Genomic DNA, 8034 nt, shown 5'->3' with positions numbered 1-8034 from the left:
TCCTAAAAATTTGGGACAATTTTGCCCATGCCTTGGTCCTTTGTACTTTTTGCACTCCAAAGGGGGATTGATTTGTTACTATAAATAATTCTTATTTTGAAGATAGTATCTTCACACTTATTTTGTGTACACAAAAATAAGGGGAAAGAAGTTGGGAATAGGGGTTTGCCTAAGTCAAACCCCAGTTTTGGAATTAACCATGAAATAGAAATGAAAGATAAGTGAATTGCAGTAACGAAAATGTTCTCCTTTTGAAGGAGACATTGAATAATGACCGAATGCATAAATGATAAAGCTCCTTGTGAAGTTTTATTTATCTCCACATGGAATTAGGGCTTCATGAAGTCTTCAACAACACAGAACATGAATATGAACTCCAATGCTTGAATCTTGACCTTATTGCTACTCATATGCTTGAAGAAAGACTTATTACTTTCTCACTTGATTTGAATTCTTGATTTTCTTGATGCCTAATTTAATTTCATGTGTGTGGATGTCCAAATGAGAGGGGAAAACCTCCTTTTATACTTTCTAGTAAAAAAGCATATTAATTTTCCAACATGGGCCGACATGGGGCTAGGTTTCCTGCTCAAATTTTGAAAAGGCCAAGGGGCCCAAAGTTATGCCATAATTGGGAGGACCAAGGTGTGGTACCTTGGTCCTATTAGGGACCAAGGTGCCACACCCTAGTCCTACCTAATTTAGGGGCCAAGACGAAGGGCTAGGATGGTGCATAATGTCAAAATGAAGTCATATTTGCATGATATGAGCAAAATTAGGTCCTCATCAGGCCTAGGGGAATAAAGGCTAAGGCATGGACCCAAATGCAATAAAAATTATAAGGGAGTAAAATTTAGGATGCTAGAAGTACAAATATCAAAGCTAGTGAAGAATGGAATAAGACTAAGATTGTACCTAAATCTAAGACTAAGATATAAGTTGTTTTAGTGGTTGTAGAAGAGAAGGTTTTTCTAGAAGAGAAAGAAGAGACAAGTGTAGAAGAAAATAAACTTGAAAGGACTCCTAAGGAACCAACAAAGTATGTGCGGAAGAATCACTCAACGAAACAAATCATTGGACACAATAGTAAAGGAGTTCAGACAAAGAGAAGATTTGTCGAAACCTAATAAATAAGCAAATTATTATTTCTTTTCACAGGTGGAACCAAATACCTATGTAGAAGCTATCAAGGATAAGGATAAAAGCTGGATTAAGGCAATGGAAGAGGATCCTCAAATACAGAAGAATCAAACATGGGAACTAATACCTAGATTGGTGGATAAGAATGTTATAGGAACTAAGTGGGTATTCTGGAACAAGATGAATGAAGATGGAAAATTCACAAGGAACAAGGAAATATTGGCATGTAAGGGTTATTCACATACTAACGACATAAATTTTGATGAGACTTTTTTTGTGCTTATAAAAATGGAGGATATAAGGATGTTTCTTGTATTTGTTGCTTAAATAAACTTTAAAGTATATCAAATTGATGTCAAGTCAGTATTCTTGAATGTAGAACTTGAAGAAGAAGCATACATTGAACAATTGGATGGATTAAAGCTATCAAAAGATCTAGACATGGTTTGCAGATTCAAAAAGATAGTTTATGGACTCAAGAAAGATCCTATAGCTTGGTATGCAAGGTTGGATAGGTATTTGTTGCAGCAAAATTTCAGAAAGAGGTACTGGAAATAGTAATCTTTTTTTCAAATTTGAAGGTGATAAAGTATTGATTTATTTTTCGACTGCAGGAATAGGGTATATAGCACTCCCTATGAACTATAGTCTCTTGGGTAAACTATTTAATGTGACCATTGACACTAGCATGAAACATCCTCTGGTACCATGTGGGCTGGGGGGAGACTAGACCAACATTTTGGCTATTGGTTGTAAGTTAAGAAAGGATGATGGGTCTCTGAATTTTGATCAATTTAGTATAGATCTATGAGTGGAAAATTATTGTATTTGACTACTTCAAGACTGGATATTATGCAGGGTTTTTGTTTGGTTACCAGATATCAAGCTAATCCTAAGCAATCTCATGATAAAGTAATGAAAAGGATATTCATATATTTGAAAGGGACTTTGAATTATGGATTATGGTATAACAAGGACGATTATTTCACTTTGAAATCATATACAGATGCTACTTGGGCCAGATGTGCTAATGACAATAGAAGTACAAGTGGTGGTGCATTTTTCTTGGGAGACACATTGGTCTCTTCATTGAGTAAGAAATGAGATTCAATGTCATTATCTATTGTAAAATTAGAATACATTGTAGCAACATCTTGTTGTACTCAATTTATGTGGATTAATCAAAATCTTAGAGATATCAATTTATGTACCTATTAAAGAACAAATTACAAATATTATTACTATGGCTTTGGCAAAGGATACCTTTGATTATCCTTCATAGAAATTGGGATTTATTGCCTCTCTTTTAAACTAGATGCATTCAAATGGTGTATCTATTCAGGGGAAGTTCTAAAGTTCATATTTTTCTCCTAGATTGATGTGGTGGATGCTTTCAAGGGGAGTAGTGAGTATTGCAGTTATCAAAGCTTATTAGAAAGGGGGAGAGAGTTTAGTAGAGTTCCCTTTTTCCTGGATGTCAAAGCTAGAGATAAATATAGATTAGGAGAGAGATCAATTGCGAGTTCAATTTTCTTTGTTGTTGGTGGTACAAATATTGTCATCAATGACAAAGGGGGAGAATGTTGGAAACTTGAGTTGTTTTGTTGTGTTGTCATTGATATTATTATGTGTTGAAGATGGCCCATAAATGAATTTTTTGATGTTGTTGTGTGGTTTAGTAGTGATATTGATTAAGTATGAGGTGAAACTGGAAAATTGGTGTAGTCGAATATGCAATATGTATGAAACAAAAATTATGTAGGAAAGAGTTTTTAATGTTTCAATAGAAGAATGCTTTGTGATCCTTTTGTATGTGAAGATTATAGAATATGGTTCTAGGTATAATTTTTATGATCTATTTATATTGCACTATCAAGTTTGCAGGTCCTCTATTGAAAAAATGGTTGAGTTCTAAAGTTGTTATTGTTTCTAATAGTGGGGTGTCTATCAAAACTACTCCAAAGAGTGCTTGGTGGTTCTCTGATATGAGGTTTTCAATTTTGCGGCTTGGAGGATATGTTGATTTTATTTGTGTAGTGTTCTAGCTTAGTTTTGTAGTGATGATTTGATTAACAAGATAATTTATGGTGTTTTGGGTTCTGTGTTGTCAATTGTCCGGCTTCCAACTAGCTGTAATAGTGTATCTTATTTGGATCATGCCTTTTTGCTCTTGATATTCTTTGATGGTTCAATTTGGATATTTATATGGATCTCACTTTAATGTTCATATATCTGCATTGAATTTTGTACATTGGAGGATGTTTTAGGGCCAACTAGTTGGCTAGCTACATTGTTTATCTATGTGTTTCATTTGATGCCAACCTTGGAGGATTTGTTAGCATGTGTGGTTAATTGGAATCATTTGAAAAGGATATGTTGTGATGTGTTTAGATCCCATTTATCTCCTAGATTGGACTACAATGGATGTTATAACTTTAGGTGGACGAATTTATGTAATATTCTTTATTATATTTGTGGTCAACCCTCAACTAAGGTTTCAATGAATTATCTTGTATATATAGGAATGCAGATGTGTGATTTGAGAATGGGATGTATGTGGATTGATGTGAAGTGGATATGAATGGTTTGCAAGTATATTTGGTACAGTTTAAGTGTAAAAGATAGTTTGTGAAGAGCTTTGAGATAGTGTTCGATGTTAGATGTGTTTGTCATGATATTGGCCGCTTGACATAACGATTTAAGGACAATTTTACAATTAGGAGATCTTGTTCATTTCAATTCATTGTTCCTCTACACTTTTCGAAAGGTGTGTTCCTTTTGACAGTCTATTCAACCGTTTGTATCTTTCCCTAAGGTTGTGTGTGCCTTAGTCTTACAAGTCCATTTAGGGACAGTGAACTCCTTGGCCCTGAGCCGAAACATTATAATCATTTATTCATATTATGAGAATGATTCTCACTGTGATTTTTTCTTGTTTAGGGTTTTCCACATAAATCTAATGTTCATATGATTGTTGTGATTTTTTTTTCATGTTTAATAATTTCAATAATAAGTTAATTGTTGTTTTAAGTTTAATGAATCAAAAGTGAAGTGTTTTGAGGTCCAAATTGATTCACCCCCTCTCCCTCCCCTTGCCACCCCTCTTAGTCTTGTGGTGTGTTCAACAACATTATTGTCCTTCTTAATACCCTCTATCTTTTAAAAAAAGAATACCATTGAAGAACCTAAACAACACAAGGATTAAATTTTGGTATAAAATAAAATTAAACATCTATGATTAATCAAATTTTTTTCCTAAATAATCAAATCTACAACAAATCAATATAATATAAAATAATTAACATACAAACAAAACTCGCACTTAGAATGCTATTATACATATAACATAAATTAATAGTTGAAAATAATAATATCTTAATATTCATCATAGTATTAATAATTAACTTAAGTTTAATAAAAACATTTTTTGAGTTGTTGTCACGAACCCTATTTTTTCCATAATTATTTAATTAGGAAAATAATATTTATTTTTCGCAAATGAAATTGAAATGAAATGAAAATAGAATTGTTAATGAAATAAGATAGGAGATCGAATGCACTGAAATGATTTATATACAATTGAATGATCAGTAATAATTTTTATTGTAAAACGGGGATCGTCATTGCTAATGAGCAACTAAGTGCAAGTGAATATATGAATAGGCGAACGCAGATGAAGGCGAGAACATGGTTCAAGTAGAGTTGTCTTAGCTCCTGGATTTTGTTAAAATAGATGGAATCTCTCACACACCACAATAGAAAAGCTATATTTGTGCAATTGTGATTTCATCGATGCATCATTTTGAATTAATGAAATGTTATGAGTAAATGGTAATTGTTACGTTTATTTCGTCTGTAAGGGTGAAAAGTAGTTTGATATTTGGAAGAAAAAGAGTTAAGTGATGTAGCAACTTAACGTTCTTTATAAAACATGATTTAATATTATTAGTATAAGAAGATGTAATTTCATTAATGATTGTTGCATTTACAATTATATGAATTTCTTATGCCATGTTAGTTCGATAATTGTGACTTGATCGTATGTATATATATATTATATACACGAAGGTGACTTTTAATTATGTGTATTTATTTTAAATTATGCTTAATGATTATTTTATCATTAGATAATCTTGTCAATTCGAAATAATGTATTTTTTATTAAACATATATATTATTTAGATTATATATATCCTATTTTACTAGGTTTCTTTAATATAACATGTAATATATTATAAGTCATGTATTATTGAAAGGTGGCGGATTAAGTTATCAACAATTAGTCAAGTGGTGGACGATGGTCAAGCTGATTAAACTAGTCGACTTGGCACCCCACAACCTATGGTAAGCAACTTGGTTGACTTAGCACATGACCCACGGTAGCAGAGGAACTGTAGGAAGTGGATGACCTGGCACCCCACGACTGCCAATGAACAATAGAGGGTGGTTGATCGAGAGACTTGGCAGGTAGATGGTCGAAGGGCTGAGAGACGTGGAAATGAAGGAAATGAACCCCACGAGGTAAGTGGATCTGCAGTAATATCTCGCACTTGTTGCTAAACCAAAAATTAGCCAAGTCAGAGAAGATAGGAAGACGTGGAAAAAAGTTGAACAATCCTGTCAAATGTTTAAAACAATTGATGCAAGCCTAGTCGACATGTATACAATTTATTAGAGTTCTAAACCATTTAGAACTGAAAGAGAGCTTAATAAATATCAGTGGTGTCGTTGATATGGCTAAGTTAAAGCCAAGAGAATAGCAACCAACGTAGGATAAGAATAGTATAAATATTAGTGAAGGCTCAATATAAAAGACAACTAGAACAATAGAGAAGAAAGAATAGAGAAGCAAAAATGGTGAGGATATAAAGAATAGTATTGATAGAAGAAGCAACAAATAGAGAAGAATAGAGCAATACGAAGGTTATTGAAGAGTCTAAAAGGAGATATAGATAACAACGGAATAGATAATGGAATGTAGAAGAGAATAGGCATTAGATATTTAGGAGTATGACGACCAGACGTAGAGGATTGGTTATGATCATCTTCGATTTAGCATCGAATTTAAGAGTTAAGCTCTTGAATGAGCATTAGTTTGTTCTATTATTATTAGAGAATAGAAGGGAGAGAAGACAACATTGTGAAAAAGAGAGAAGTTTTGCAGAATGTAGAAATTATAATATCTAAGAATGGTGAATGGAAAAATAAGTAGTAAGAAGAGTAGAGAGCTAATGAGATAGAATAGCGTAGAGGAGAAAATAATTAGAATTGGGAGGAATTGCAGATAGTATAATGTTATCAGTGACCATAACAGACTTGGGTCGCATTTCCTGAGGTAGGCTCTTTTCTAGTTTGTTTTGTTGTAGAGATCTAAAAGATAAAAGTATGTTCTATTTTTAGATTTATAAAATATTCTAATGAAGGAATTAGAATCATGATATAAAACCATTTTTAATTGCTTTAAATTACGTTCATGTAAATATAGATGCAATAATGAAATATTTTTAAAAGTTTGTTGATAAACATAGTAAAACTCTCAGAAATTTAGATCACCAAACCCTCTAGAAACAGGCTAAGAGGATAGAGAGAGAAACTTTGAATTTGAACCACAAAGAAGATGAAATACTAGGATAACGAATTATTAAATAGTGAACCTTATTTTGATTCCTGAAGAAAGACTTACACTTCCGAATTTGATCCTTGCATGAGAAGTAAAGATGCTTATTAGGTGTCTCATTTGAAAAGCCATATAGATAGGTGCTTTATGAATTTTCATCATGTTAGATTGTTGTTATGGAAAATTAGTAAAATCAGTTAGTTGAGTTCTTAAATCATGGAAAGTCACATATTAGTGTTAAACTAAATATGTTAATCGAGAAAAGAGGTCGACAAACCAAAACACATGGAAATATATAGAGCTTAGACGATGTAAACATGAAAATTCTAAACCATAAGAAATGGAATGCAAGTTAATGATTACAAATTTAAAATGTTTTGATAATTGAATAAAACACATGTGTTACACCTTCTTAATATTTAATTCTTATCTTTAAATTGCTTGAAATATAGAAGAGAAAGATTGTTTCTTTTCAGATGTATATTTCTTTATCCATGAAAAATTGCTTCCCAACAGATAGGATTGGTTGTAATAAAAGATTGATTCTTTCTATTTCTATTCAACAAAAGATTGTCTTCTTTATCATTGTATTTTTATCTTGCAAGAAATAGGAAGCTAGAAGTAAAAGGCGAAAGATTGTCTTCTGTATATATTTATTCTATATTTATGTGAACAAAGCTAGATAGGCTTGTGTTTGTGGAAAGTTAGCTTCCAGGATGGGTGCCGAATGTGGAATTATAGAGAGAATAGTTTTCTTTTTCCAAACTATCTTTTATTGCTATGCGTGGCATTATACTCAGCTGAGTAACTTATTGACCATTGAAATAGATGGATTTATTTATTCTCTCTACCACATCCTTGATTGATCTTGTTTTTTTCTTAATGGAATTATAAAAATGAAAATGCATGTATCATCTAAGCACGCACTAGATTCCATCTTGTTTATCGAATTCTTTTTGCTAAGAAATTCATGTAGGGTTGGGAATTCTTGATTGACTAAGAATTCTAGGGAAGAATAAGCTTCAAGATTGGGTGGAAAAAGCGCTTGAATCTTGTTCTCATCTTCATGCTAAAGATTGCATTAAAGATAGCTTGGGTTGCAGATCAAAGGACACATCTCACCCTTTACTTTGTATTATTTTGTTATTGAAATTACGACAACTTGAAATGCCTAAGTATTGTATGATTGAGATACTACTTATATAGATTTATTGAATGAAGAATCTTTATCTTTTACATAAATTTTGTGTTTATTACGATATAAATGGAATGATTAA

This window comes from Cryptomeria japonica, chromosome 3, assembly GCF_030272615.1.
Source record: "Cryptomeria japonica chromosome 3, Sugi_1.0, whole genome shotgun sequence".
Taxonomy (NCBI): domain Eukaryota; kingdom Viridiplantae; phylum Streptophyta; class Pinopsida; order Cupressales; family Cupressaceae; genus Cryptomeria; species Cryptomeria japonica.
Note: the sequence above shows the minus strand (reverse complement) of the source record.